The sequence below is a fragment of the Perca fluviatilis genome, chromosome 6, assembly GCF_010015445.1.
Source record: "Perca fluviatilis chromosome 6, GENO_Pfluv_1.0, whole genome shotgun sequence".
Taxonomy (NCBI): domain Eukaryota; kingdom Metazoa; phylum Chordata; class Actinopteri; order Perciformes; family Percidae; genus Perca; species Perca fluviatilis.
In genome coordinates, this window is record NC_053117.1 from 41,515,156 (window position 1) to 41,529,542 (window position 14,387).

Here is a 14,387-nt window from a genome sequence, read left to right on the forward strand (position 1 = left end):
CAGGTTTAAGCACTATATAAAATGCAGCAGGTAAGTTCAACCAAAATGGAAGGAGTCAGAATAAGAAGAAGAATGAGAGTGAGAGGGAGAATCCACAGAGGAGGAGAAGGAGGTAGAGGAAGAGGAAGAGGCCCAGCCAGAGGTAGAGGCACACTAGTGGACCATGTTGTGAACCACGGATTGACGCTGAGGGAGACTGGACTAAGAGTCAGCCAAATCTTAGTAGATATACAGCGGCATCTGTCATAAGGACATTTAGACAAGGAAACAGGTCAAAGAAAATCTGTCTCCAGTTACAGTAATCAGCTGCTCATTGTTTACACCATATCAGCTCTGTTGATACCCCTCCCTGGGCAATTGAGGATTGAGGGTCGAGAACGACAAGGATGAAGGGGGCCCATATTCACGCGAGGGTTTACGATCTCTGGCCCCAGGCTCAGGTACCCCTCATTGAGGCCCCAGGCTCAGGTACCCCTCATTGAGGCCCCAGGCTCAGGTACCCCTCATTGAGGCCCCAGGCTCAGTTACCCATCATTGAGGCCCCAGGCTCAGTTACCCCTCATTGAGGCCCCAGGCTCAGGTACCCCTCATTGAGGCCCCAGGCTCAGTTACCCATCATTGAGGCCCCAGGCTCAGTTACCCCTCATTGAGGCCCCAGGCTCAGGTACCCCTCATTGAGGCCATGGAGGACGCCTGTGACCAAATCTACGCTGCAGGTGTGAAAGGATGGATTCGACATTCAAGACAGTTCTTCCCACGTTGTCTTGCCAACGAGGATATATATCTCCTGTGATGTTGATGAAATTCTCTTGGCCGGATCCAGCTAGGTGAAGAGATAATGTTGAGTATTTTCTGTACTTTTTCAGATCTTTTTTTTTTGTTTTGTCTGTTTTTTCTGTGATTGTAACCTGTACTGGATAGAATATTTTAGGTTTGTTGTTTGTGGAGCTAACAGTGTTATGCACACTACTGTCATAGAATGAAAACTGGGACATGTTTTGTTGTTGATTCTCCATGTCGACTGATTTGGGTATATGGAGAGAAATAAATTATATTTCCTCAGTCTGCAGCATTGGTCTTGTGTAGTGTTTGGTGAACTTATTGTAAATGTCTCGGTGTACTTCATTTACAGTACTCTAATCACTGAGAAGTAGAATTGCTAAAAGTGTTTTATGTTAGCAACAGCAGTGTGTATCTGGTTCAAACTTAATTAAGTCAAATGAAAGGTGTGTGTTTCATATGGTAACAAAATATGTTTTTTTATAAATTAGTGTATAGTTTTTGCAAGAGTGTTTCATTTTGCAAAGGTGTTTTGCTAATTGTGTGTAGTTTGTGTGTAGCTGTGTTTAACCAATTGGTTCATGTGTGTTCATTTGAAAGCCTTTGCTTTGAAATTGCAAGGAAGTGACATCATGATACATTTCTGTGTCAAATGCATACAAGTGTGTTCAGTGTTTTGCAATCACTGTGTGTGATGTTTTGCAAAAAGTGTGAAGCTGACAATGTGCTTACAGTTGTGCAGATCTAGGCCAGTGTTTTGCTCCTTGAGTCTAAGGTTTTGCTAATTGTGGGAAAGTTTTAATTTTAGTGTGTAAGCAATTGTAAAAAACTGTAAAGAATACCAAATTCTTATGGAAGTTGATCATATTTTATCCCTACATTATTTTACCTTCAAAGGTTATTAAATATAAACTGTTTACACTCTCAATAAAGCAAGAGACAACAAAACAAACTTTTTTTCTGACTCCTTTATATGAGATGCAACAGCTGTGCTCGATCAGATACAAAGTGATGATCCATCAGATGGTTGGGTTGATAATCTTGCCCAAGAAGAGGATTTTCTCCGTGTTGCGTTCAGTGATGAGGACCATGAATGGACGATTGAACTTCAACACAGGGACAGGGTCCCAGAAGCCAGAAGTGAACATGCTCAGACGATCGGCTCCGGCCTCGTCCACATCCAGCGTAGCTTTGTGCACAACCTGTAGTGCAACAGAGAGTAAGTGAGACAAGTGGAACCTAAAACAACCTAAAAAACATAAAACATATGCTCTGTTTACTTACTTCTGAGACTGCCAGTCTTAGCTCCTCTGAAATGCCTGTTAAATTTGCCCGATCACCAAACATGTCTGTCATTCCCATTTCTGACAGCACATCATTCAGGTTGTAGGAAGTCTTAATGGAGAACTTTGGAATATATACATCATGTTTCCTAAAACATGGGGGAGGGGGCAAATATTCAGTGAATCAGACCAGGCCAGGAGTTTCATTTGGCTATAAGGGCCTTAAACAATAATATGCTGTTTAAATCACTGACAGACTCAGATTAGTATTGTCTGTCCGACAACATTATGGAAAGGATCCCTACAGAGATAGAGCTTTTAGTTAAAGAGTAAGATCCTTTTAGTTTAACATGAAACAGCCCCGAAATCACCATCACCAAACTCCACCAGACTCCATGTAAATAATCATTAATTTTATCATTGTAAAACACACTCAAATTGGACAGAAACTAAATAAAACTATCAAAACACCGTCTTGGTTCATATTTCTACTGTTCCAACAATCACCACTCTGGCTTGGTTGAAATAAACCCTTAATTCACCCATTTACATGTGGAGATATGCTGGCTCTATACACGCTAAAAGTCCTGATTATTTACATGGAGTCTGGTGGGTTTGGTGATGGTGATTTCAGGGATGTTTCATGTCTATCTCTGTAGAGATCCTTTCCTCCTGGGTGATAAGACTTAAAGTGATGGTTCGGAGTAATTTCACCCTAGGGTCCTTTGCACCATGACCTCGAGCCAAACACCCCCCCAGAAGCTTTTTTCACCTGGGTTTAACATTGGGCGAGTTAGCGTAGAGTAGCGTTAGCCGCTGAATAGCTTAGCGCAGAGGCTAATGGATCCACGTTTGTATCTCTTAAATGACCCCACTACACACTAAAAACTCCTGGGTCAAAAATAACCCATTATGGGTTATTTTTGACCCAACTCCTGGGTTAAAAAGGGACCAACTAATTTCTGGGTTATTTCAACCCAGAAAATTGGGTTATTCTTTTTGACCCAACTTCTGGGTTAAATATTTGACCCAAATCTTGGGTTCAAATAACCCAACAGTGTAGTTAATATAACCCAACTTCTGGGTTAAATACCTGACCCAAATGTTTCGGTAAAATAACCCAACTTCTGGGTCAAAAGAACAACCCAATTTTCTGGGTTGAAATAACCCAGAAATTAGTTGGTCCCTTTTTAACCCAGGAGTTGGGTCAAAAATAACCTAACTTGGGTTACTATGCCAGTATGCCTTATTTCAGAAAATAAAACATTGTTTTACATTATATTACACACTTTAAGCACTTTTACATTTGTATTGCATTAAATTAAATTAAAATCTATATAAAAACACACACACTTCCCAGTGAGCATTTGATGTCAATTTAACATCAATATGACATCAAACATTGACGTCAAAATTACGTCAAAATGTATTGACATATTTTGATATAATTTCAATGTCAAGAATCACTCAATTTCAACCTAAATGTACAATGACTGACAACATACACATAGATATATGTGCAAATTATTTAATTTATGTAAAACTTAGATATTAGAACTTACATCATGTATCATGTATTGAAGTGGTTTCAAAATGTATCAATGTACAAAATCCCAATTCCTGTAGGGCATGGCTAATGTACATAATGTTTGTTTTTCTCCCATAGAAACCATAGAGTTTTTTTGTGTGCATTACTGTATTTGATTAATATCACTATGCATCTTATCAAAATGCTATAAAATGCCCCCCTCCACTCCCTTGTGAATCTATGCCTGTGTACCTTTTAGTCTGGGTTACACAAGGATGGCAATATCCCGACCCGTCATAAATGGTCCTGAAATGTCAGTAAGAACCCATAGTAATGGAATATCCATGTTGTGTTATTCATAATACGTTTGGTGTACTGTATAATCCAGCTCATACAAAAGCAAAGTATTAAAAACAAAACTTATTTTCCGGTGTGGCTGAAGACATTTCCCACCACACAAGTTAGGCTGAAGCACACTGGCGTGTTCACGAGACTTCTCGGGCCTTCTCTGGTGTCTGTTGAGGAAACACAAACACAAAACACAGAGTGAGGTCTGGTGTAACAGACATAAATGGCCTGAGTCTTTAAAGTACATATCTTAGAGTTTTACTTACATTTTGCAGCCTCGCCATAAACTCCCTCTCCTTCTCCAGTCCCGAGGTCCCTGACTCCTGGTAGGTGGCAGGGGTTTTGTCTTGGAACTGGAGGAGGACTCAGGCTTGCGGTAACTCTTCCTGGTGGAGGAGGAGGAGGCTTCTGGTTGCTCCGGTGAGGGCACGGTGTGGGTGAGGGCCTAGCGGAAATGCTCCCTCAACCTCTTTGACTGGGCCACGTTCAGGCTGAGGGCGTAGAAGCAGTCAGCGGTGGCCATGTTGTGGCACATAAAGGTGGCCACCATCTTCTGCTGCCCGACAGAAGGTTGTTCTTGACCTTAAAACAGTAGAAGAGAAAAGATTGCTACGGTTAGTTAAGCCAGAAGAGTTTTAATGAAATCCAGCATGAACAGATAAATGACTGAGGAGAACTTACATGAGCAGACACAGCGGTCCTCAGGTCAGTGAAGTTGGGGGACCCTTTAAGGCAGATCTCCGCCCACGCTACCTGCAGGTGGTGCAAGAAGTTTTAGCATGGGCCCTTCCCAGCCGTGAAGAACACCAGCTGGTTCGGTGGCTTGCTGGCCACCCGCAGCTGCAGCCACCGAACCAGCCATCGAAACTCGTCAGTCTCTAAGAACATTTGGGCCACCCCAAAGGACTTGTTAGTCTTGTGTTCCCTGATCTGCAATACACAGAAAATGGACGGACTCTTTCAGAGGAAACATTAACAAAAACAACAGACTCACAAGCAGTGAAGACAACAGGACACAGATTTTTATACTTACAGAGATCACAAAACCATCATCGCCAGGCCTGTGCACCTCTGCGGCCTCTTTGACCTCGCAAACCCAGGTTACCAATCCCCCTGGGCAATGACCGTAATGGAGGCTGTGAAAGCCGCAAAGTAGCCGTAAAAACGGTACCGCGGCGACGGTGTGTGGTTCTCCTCCAGGGAGTCTGAAAGGAGAGAAGAAAAAGTATTTCAGCACACGAAGGGGAAGAAACACACACAAACAAGGACACATCACTATGCACGGCAGGCTTCTGTTGGAGATGGGACTATTTTCACTATTTTGGAAAGAGGGATGCACACTACCCAGCAGCTCTGGGGTCCTCAGTGTGGCCTTATTGTGGCTTTTCACTGCCAGCTGGTGCAGGACAACGTTCCTGGTTGTGTCTGTGATGCACTTTGGTGACGGGCGCAGCGCACGCCACATCCATCGCAGTCAGGTGAGACTGGGCAGGCAGGGTTTCCAGAAAGTATTTGAGGAACTGCTGTATGGTTCTCAAGTAGAAATGTGCCGTTGTGATGGTCTTGCCTGGGGACTGGAGGTGGGCTGTGTATCTGCAGAAACATAGGCTTTGAGTTAGTCACTGTTCACATCGGGTGTGTGTCATAACCACTTCACAATAATTCACATGGAAAGTCACACTTACTTTTGGATGCCATCAATCTGAACAATACAGTCTGTCCCTTTGCCAGGTAAAATATAAAAGACCTGACCCTCGACACTTTGGACTGTGCATTTTCCAGCTGCTTGGAAGGGGGGCAGCTGCCCTCATGGTACCGCTGGTAGTCCTGGAGGTCTTCTGTGAACACATATTTTAAATAATCTGAGTAACATTTAACATTGAGGTAGAACACATATATTTGTACTACTTTTCTTTCTTACCAATTGAAGGAGGGAATTTCAGGTTCCTTATTCCAGGGCTACGTCCACTGCCCCGGAAGAGGTTTTTCAGGTTTGTTCCTGACTCTGGTCCAGCAGCATGGACGGAGGCTGCTCCCCAACAGGGTCTAGCTGCTCCTGTGTGTGTTGAGGAGGAGGCTGATGCTGCTGAGGCTGAGGGCTATTTTTCTTCTTTCAGACTATTACAAAAAAACAGATACACAATTACATGTTTATTTTACCCTGTCTATTTGTTTCCTTCCTCTCTATACTGTTAAGGTTTTTACATTAGGGATTAATTCATATATCATTCAAAGCCTGATTTATGTAAAAGGTTATACCTTAAAAAAAAAAAAAATAGATTTTCCCTCCCAAATTTCCCTCCTTTAAAAACGAGTGTAATCTACTCTACAAATTTTTTCTGTATATTCATCCTTAAAAATAAATGTACAGAGATAACTTCCAGGGAGTTGTGTATAAATCAGAGGTACACCACAGCCCCGGGCGGGAACCGGCGATTTGTCAGCATTACATTTTTGCATTTTTTATTTAAAAGGAACTACATAAAGTACTTATTACATAACTTTTAGTAACGTTGACAAACAATTAAAAATACATCCAACATGGAAACGTGAGCATTCAAAATAGGCTACGTCATAGCTGAATACAAATTTCCCTCCTTTTTCTGCATGTTCACTTTTCAGCAAGAAAATATCCAATAATAATAATGTCCGTACATTTCTAACGGTCGGTGGATTAGCTATCGTTAGTAACGTTTTATTCATAAACATCTTCTTAAACCGAGCTAAATCAATGTTATCTACGTTTTAGCGTGCTAACATTTGTGGTATCATTAACCTGGCTAAATTGGCTGGCTGGCTAGCAGCCAGCCAATTTAGCATACAGTGACTCAGATACATCTTAATAAAAATGAAAACCGATAACTTACTTACTTAGATAACGTTTATTTTAATGTGCAAACAGACATAGCGCTAGATAGATACAACATAACAACGATACAGCATTGACATGTCTCCATTAACAACTCCTTTGAAAAAACGTAAATGTCAGTTACTCTTCACAAGCAAGCTAGGTAGCTAGTTAAGTTAGCTAATGGAACGTAAGATAGTTTATTTTAGAAGCACGGTTTGAACAAGCACATTTTCTGCAACAAACTACCAGTAAGATGAAAACGCTTACCTCGCCTCCCTGCCCCAGGAACCAAAGTGTCGTTTAGAGGAGAAAATAGGCTGGTCCGATGTCAAGACAACTAACCGAAAAATACATTGTAGAGAGAGAGAGAGCGCCAAGCCTATAACCCAGAACATGGGTTACTCTTTGAAAAATAACCCAGAAACCCAAACAACCCAGGCAATGGGTCAAATATTAGCCCTATAACCCAGAAAGTGGGTTACTCTTTGAAAAAATAACCCATAATTTTAACCCAACACAAATAACCCAGAAACTGGGTTGACAAAATAACCCAGGAGTTTTTAGTGTGTAATAATGCCCGAAATGATACCAAAGGTCTACACTAGTACATATAGGTTATGCTCTCATAAAACGATTGTTGTTGCTGCTGTAAGACGAGTGCTTAGGGATGTCTACAAATTACAACACCGAAAAGAGATGCAACAAAAATATTTTTTAATTTAACTTATTTTTTAAAGTAAGTGCTGTAATATAACTAGCAGGAGACAAGTAATAATTGAGGTAAGTTTGGAGACATTACCTTATTTAATCATTAAATTAATAAATATTTTTGTTGTATCTCTTTTTGGTGTAGTAATTTGTAGACGGTCCCTAAACACTCGTCTAACTGCAGGTAGCAGCAGCAGCAACAGAGAGCAGAAGAGAGCTGGCAAGTGTTCATAAACTTCTGGTGTACTTACAAACTTTTCCAATCCATCGTAAAAATTTTTTTTAATTTAACGTTGAAAAAAGTGACCAAAAAAATATCAAAAACATCACCAAAGGTGACAATACACTTGCCAAAAAAAGTGACAAAAACATTGGAATAATATCGACAAAAACGTCAAGAAAAGTGTCGAAAAAGAACGACAAAATGTTGAAATTTCAACCCAGAAAAGCACAAAGTTGCAGTCTACGGGAAGACAACACAAGGGTTAAATATGTTCTTTTTCATTTGATTGACTAAAAGTTTAAGGTTTTATTTCATTTATGTAGGAAAGCACTTAAAAACAAAAAATTAAATGTTGCACGAACGTGCTTCACAAGACAGAAACTTATGTATACAGAAATTAAACTATTTCAAAGCCCAAAAATTAAAGTGGGTCTTAAAGGGTCTTTCCCCATGCATTTGTGTCTAAGAGACTGATGTGAACAAAAATCTTTGAAACTGGTCCTGTATTGAGCGACAACGCTGTAACATGAAGCCGTGAACCAGGCTGTACTGTAACCCTACAGGACAAATGATCAGCATCACTTAGCGTCCACTAAAAGGTCTGTTGTTGCTGCTGACAGACTCAGATTATTATTCTAAGTGTCTGACAACATTATGGGATCCCTACAGAGATAGACCTTTTAGTTAAAGAGTAAGATCCTTTTAGTTTAACATGAAACATCCCCGAAATCACCATCACCAAACTCCACCAGACTCCATGTAAATAATCAGGACTTTTATCATCGTAAAACACACTAAAACACAATAAAACTACCAAAAGCCGTCTTGGTTCATCTTTCCACTGTTCCAACAATCACCACTCTGGTTTGGTTGAAATAAACCCTTAATTCACCCATTTACATGTGGAGATATGCTGGCTCTATACACGCTAAAAGTCCTGATTATTTACATGGAGTCTGGTGGAGATATGCTGGCTCTATACACGCTAAAAGTCCTGATTATTTACATGGAGTCTGGTGGAAATATGCTGGCTCTATACATGCTAAAAGTCCTGATTATTTACATGGAGTCTGGTGGAGATATGCTGGGCTCTATACACGCTAAAAGTCCTGATTATTTACATGGAGTCTGGTGGAAATATGCTGGGCTCTATACACACTAAAAGTCCTGATTATTTACATGGAGTCTGGTGGAGATATGCTGGCTCTATACACGCTAAAAGTCCTGATTATTTACATGGAGTCTGGTGGAAATATGCTGGCTCTATACACGCTAAAAGTCCTGATTATTTACATGGAGTCTGGTGGAGATATGCTGGCTCTATACACGCTAAAAGTCCTGATTATTTACATGGAGTCTGGTGGAGATATGCTGGCTCTATACACGCTAAAAGTCCTGATTATTTACATGGAGTCTGGTGGAGATATGCTGGCTCTATACACACTAAAAGTCCTGATTATTTACATGGAGTCTGGTGGAGATATGCTGACTCTAAACACGCTAAAAGTCCTGATTATTTACATGGAGTCTGGTGGAGATATGCTGGCTCTATACACACTAAAAGTCCTGATTATTTACATGGAGTCTGGTGGAGATATGCTGGCTCTATACACGCTAAAAGTCCTGATTATTTACATGGAGTCTGGTGGAGATATGCTGGCAATAAACACGCTAAAAGTCCTGATTATTTACATGGAGTCTGGTGGAGATATGCTGGCTCTATACACGCTAAAAGTCCTGATTATTTACATGGAGTCTGGTGGAGATATGCTGGCTCTATACACGCTAAAAGTCCTGATTATTTACATGGAGTCTGGTGGAGATATGCTGGCTCTATACACGCTAAAAGTCCTGATTATTTACATGGAGTCTGATTGGTTTGGTGATTGAAGCAAATTAGCTGATGTTTTTGTATTAAACTCAAAATAAATAACACCAACTGATCTTTTTTTTTTAATGAGTGAAAGTCATAATTTATGTCAGGCTACTGAGAAAAATGTAAAGCTTACAGGGGCTTTGAACCTCCAAAAATGAATTTACAGTTTCAGTGCGCACATTTACATCTCAAACCCAATGTGTTAAACATAGTTTTTTTCTCATTTGAACTGTATTTAACTGTTGGCAGAGTATTTAAACTTCTACATAAAACTCATAAAAACAATCCATCTTTCTAGCAGCTTACCTTCTCCTGGTTGAAGCGCAGACAGAGAAGCACTGACTGGACAAAGAGAGATGTTCCTTTTTATGAGATAAATCAGAGAAACTGTACTTTGGCTTTGTTTATTCTCTGTCTCAAACTCTTATTTGCTCGACCCCTGCATTCGTTTTATGTAATGATTACTGTCCAACCATTGAGTCAAACTGAGGCTGCAGCTGATAAATATGGGCTGAAATATGTGCCACCAGAAGCTGAATTTGAATCATTTATATTTGAATTGCTAAACTTGAATAGTTGCATTGAAAAACTGAATTTGAATCACATAATTTGAAATTGTATTGTTTACAGTTTTTTTGGATTGCTTAAGCACGATTTTCAAAACAGGGCCCGTGTTTTCAAAACACTACACACAATTAGCACAACCACACACCCAATTAGCACAACACTACAGATCCTTTGCATAATTAAACACTCTTGTAAAAACTATACACTTCTGTTTAAAAACAACACTTTGTTACCATATGAAACACACACGTTTCATATACTATACTCTGTTTGCACGAGTTACACTCTGCTGTGATAAACCTAAAACACTTTCAGCACTTCTACTTCCCTATGATTAGAGTAGGCTACCATCAACAAAGTACAAATAGAATGTCAATTCACCAAACACTACACAAGACCAATGTTGCAGACTAAAGAAACTCATTTATTTCTCAACACGCCCAAAATGTTGACATGGAGATTCATAATACTGTAACAAAATGTCACTTTACGTATAGTACTGTAAGTTTACTGTAAAAAATAAATAAATAAATAAATAAACTAGACATTGTCTCTTCGCCTATCATTAGCAAGACACCTTGGAAAGAAACGTCTTGAATGACGAATCCATCCTTGCATTGCTGCTACCTCCATCTGGTCCCAGGCCTCCTCCATGGCTTGGATGAGGGGTACCTCAGCCTGGAGACGGAGATCATATACCTTCCACCGCCATGCCCAGAAAAACTCTTCTCTAGGGCTGAGGAATGGAGAGTATGGAGGAAGATATAGGACGGTGAAACGTGGATGTTGCTGAAACCAGTTGTGAACCTGCTTCACTGTTTAAATTAGCAGCTATTTGCCTGGATTGCATTTGAATTACAATTGTTTTACTCAAGCACTTATACTTAGCTTCACTTACAGCGACTGACTCGCTGAATTTACAATTGTTAAAACACTGTTAGCTACTTTAGCTTAGCCATTAGCAATGGCTAATTCCTCTCCCTCTCCTGCTCTCTCTTGCTCTGTGTGTCAAATGTTTAGCTATTCCCCTGCCTCCTTTAGTGATAACGATACATGTAATAAATGTAGTATATTCGCTGTTTTGGAGGCAAGGCTTAGTGAATTTGAGTCACGGCTCCGCACCATGGAATCAGAATCGTATGCTTCCGTAGCTAGCCAGCACCATGTAGTTAATGCGGGCCAACATACTGTAGCTTCTGTAGCTTCTGCTAGCTGTCCCCGGCAGACCCGAGCAGCCGGGCGAGTGGGTGACTGTCCGAGGGAAGCGTGACGTTAGATCTAGACCAGGGAGTGCACATGATGACGGTCGCTTTAAACCGGCCGCTTAGCCTCTCTAACAGGTTCTCCCTACTCAGCGATACACCCGCTGAGAAGCCAGTTCTGGTTATTGGGAGCTCTATACTGCGATATGTGAAGCCAGTATCCCGGCGGCTACAGTAGGCCTACCTACGGTCACATGTGTCCCGCGGGCTGGAGCGCGGGCGATATAGAAACCCATCTAAAGCTGCTGGCAAAAAGAACCGTAAATACAGTAAGATCATACTTCGCGTAGGTGGTAATGGTCGTAAATCGGAGATCACTAAAATGAATGTTGAGTCACTTTGTGCATACGCAAAGACAATGTCGGACTCAGTAGTTTTCTCTGGACCCCTGCCAAACCTGACCAGTGATGAAATGTACAGCCGTACGTCATCCTTCCACCGCTGGTTGTCGGGGTGGTGCCCAGCTAACGATGTGGGCTATGTGAATAACTGGGGCGGGGGGGGGTTCTGGGGAAAGCCTGGTCTGATTGAGAGAGATGGCATTCATCCCACCTGGGACGGAGCCGCTCTCATATCAAAAAATCTGACAGAGTTTATCAGACATAAACCATGACAACCCAAGTTTGATATTAGTAATCAGAGGTGCAGTGCTACGCACCCCTCTGTGCTTCCGTTGGAGCAGTCGCCCACTCATAGTCTAATAAGCACGGTGTCTGTCCCCCGGCTCAGATCGGTTAAATCAAAGGTAAACAAAAGATGAGCTATACTTAACAACCTAATTGGAATTAAAACTACTGCAATAGAACAAAATAGGAAAATTAGATGTGGACTATTAAATATTAGATCTCTGTCTTCTAAAGCAGTACTGGTAAACGAGTTGATATCAGACAATAAAATTGATTTATTTTGTCTTACTGAAACCTGGCTGGGCCATGAAGACTATGTTAGTCTAAATGAAGCCACTCCTCCCAGCCATATTAATACTCAAATTCCTAGAGGCTCAGGCCGAGGAGGGGGAGTTGCAGCCATCTTTGATGCAAGCCTGTTAATTACTCCTAAACCTAAATTACATTATAACTCATTTGAAAGTCTTGTTCTTAATCTTCAACATCCAAAATGGAAAACATTACAGCCAATTATATTCGTTGTTATTTACAGGGCTCCAGGTCCGTATTCTGAATTTTTATCTGAATTCTCAGAGTTTTTATCATGTTTAGTCCTTAAATCAGACAAAGTACTTCTTGTAGGTGATTTTAATATCCATGTGGACGTTGACAATGACAGCCTTAGTACTGCTTTCAACTCATTACTGGATTCAATCGGTTTCAGTCAGAGTGTGCACAAGGCGACGCACTGTTTTAACCACACCCTCGACCTTGTGCTGGCATATGGTATTGAAATTGAGGATTTAATAATATTTTCGCAGAATTCGGTATTATCAGATCATTCTTTAATCACTTTCGAATTCTTACTACCTGATTATATTAAATTAGATAAAAGCTCCTACACCAGATGCTTATCTGACAGTGCTATAGCTAAATTTAAAGAAGATATTCCAACAGCATTCGACTCTATGTCATGCCTTAACATAACAGAGGACCTGTATGTTAACCTCAGTCCCTCTCAAATTGATGCATTTGTAGACGGTGTTACGACATGCCTACGGACGACCTTAGACTCTCGACGCTCCCTGAAAAAGAAGATGATGAAGCAAAGGAAACTAGCACCTTGGTATAACTCCCAAAATTCGCAAAATTAAAACAAATCTTGCGAAACCTCGAATGTAACTGGCGTTCCACCAAGGTGGAAGAATCTCGTTTGGATTGGCAAGAAAGTCTCAAAACCTATAGGAAGGCCCTAAGAAAGGCCAGATCAGACTATTACTCATCACTAATAGAAGAAAACAAGAACAACCCAAGGTTTTTCTTTTCAGCACTGTCGCCAGGCTGACAGATAGCCACAGCTCTACTGAGCCATCTATTCCTCTAGCTCTGAGTAGTGATGACTTCATGAGCTTCTTCAATGATAAAATTACAACAATTAGAGATAAAATTCATCACCTTTTACACTCAACTTCTAACGGTTCACCTTTAAACGCAGAGTCGTGAAATAAAGACTAGTCTCGACATATACTTAGACTGCTTTTATCCTATAGATCTTCAACAATTATTGTTAAAGATATCCTCAGCTAAGCCATCTACCTGTCTCTTGGACCCCATCCCAACGAGACTACTCAAAGAAGCATTACCTGTGGTTAACACCTCATTACTAGATATGATCAATATGTCTCTATTAACAGGTTATGTACCACAGTCATTTAAAGTAGCTGTGATAAAACCTCTTCTGAAAAAACCCACCCGATCCTGAGGGATCTTGAGGCAAACTATAGACCTATATCTAACCTTCCTTTTCTATCCAAGATCCTTGAGAAGGTGGTTGCTAATCAGTTATGTGATTTTCTACATAGCAACAGTTTATTTGATGACTTTCAATCAGGATTTAGAAAGAATCATAGCACAGAGACGGCACTGGTGAAAATTACATAACGACCTTTTAACTGCTGCAGACAAAGGTCTTGTCTCCATTCTTGTTTTACTAGATCTTAGTGCTGCATTTGACACAATTGACCATTCAATCCTGTTACAGAGATTGGAACACTTGGTTGGCATTAAAGGAATTGCTCTGAGTTGGTTTAGGTCCTATTTCTCTGATCGATCTCAATTTGTGAATGTTAATGATAAATCCTCCAAGTACGCATAAATGGAAGTTCCCCCCCCCCAAGGCTCAGTGCTTGGATCAATTCTATTCTTCCTTATATATGCTTCCTCTAGGCAATATTATTAGAAAACACTCAATTAACTTTCACTGTTATGCGGATGACACCCAATTATACTTGTCAATCAAACCAGACGAAACCAGTCAGCTAGCAAAATTTCAAGAGTGCATTAAGGATATAAAATC

General features: G+C 40.6%; 2 long non-coding RNA genes across 3 annotated transcripts; both read right to left on the reverse strand.

The window, feature by feature from the left end:
* Positions 1–3,110: 3,110 nt before the first annotated feature.
* Positions 3,111–5,385, reverse strand: LOC120560251. The gene is made up of 5 exons (XR_005639456.1): positions 5,284–5,385; positions 4,973–5,144; positions 4,621–4,869; positions 4,206–4,521; positions 3,111–4,106 (listed from the first exon to the last, which is right to left on the reverse strand). It is a non-coding gene; the product is annotated as an uncharacterized LOC120560251 (long non-coding RNA).
* Positions 5,386–5,414: 29 nt separating this feature from the next.
* LOC120560253 lies at positions 5,415–7,334 on the reverse strand. Of its 2 annotated transcripts, XR_005639459.1 has the most exons (4): positions 7,058–7,334; positions 5,861–6,057; positions 5,625–5,777; positions 5,415–5,532 (listed from the first exon to the last, which is right to left on the reverse strand). It is a non-coding gene; the product is annotated as an uncharacterized LOC120560253 (long non-coding RNA). The 2 variants fall into 2 exon arrangements; XR_005639458.1 differs by lacking the exon at positions 7,058–7,334 and having other exon boundaries at positions 5,861–6,142.
* Positions 7,335–14,387: the final 7,053 nt, after the last annotated feature.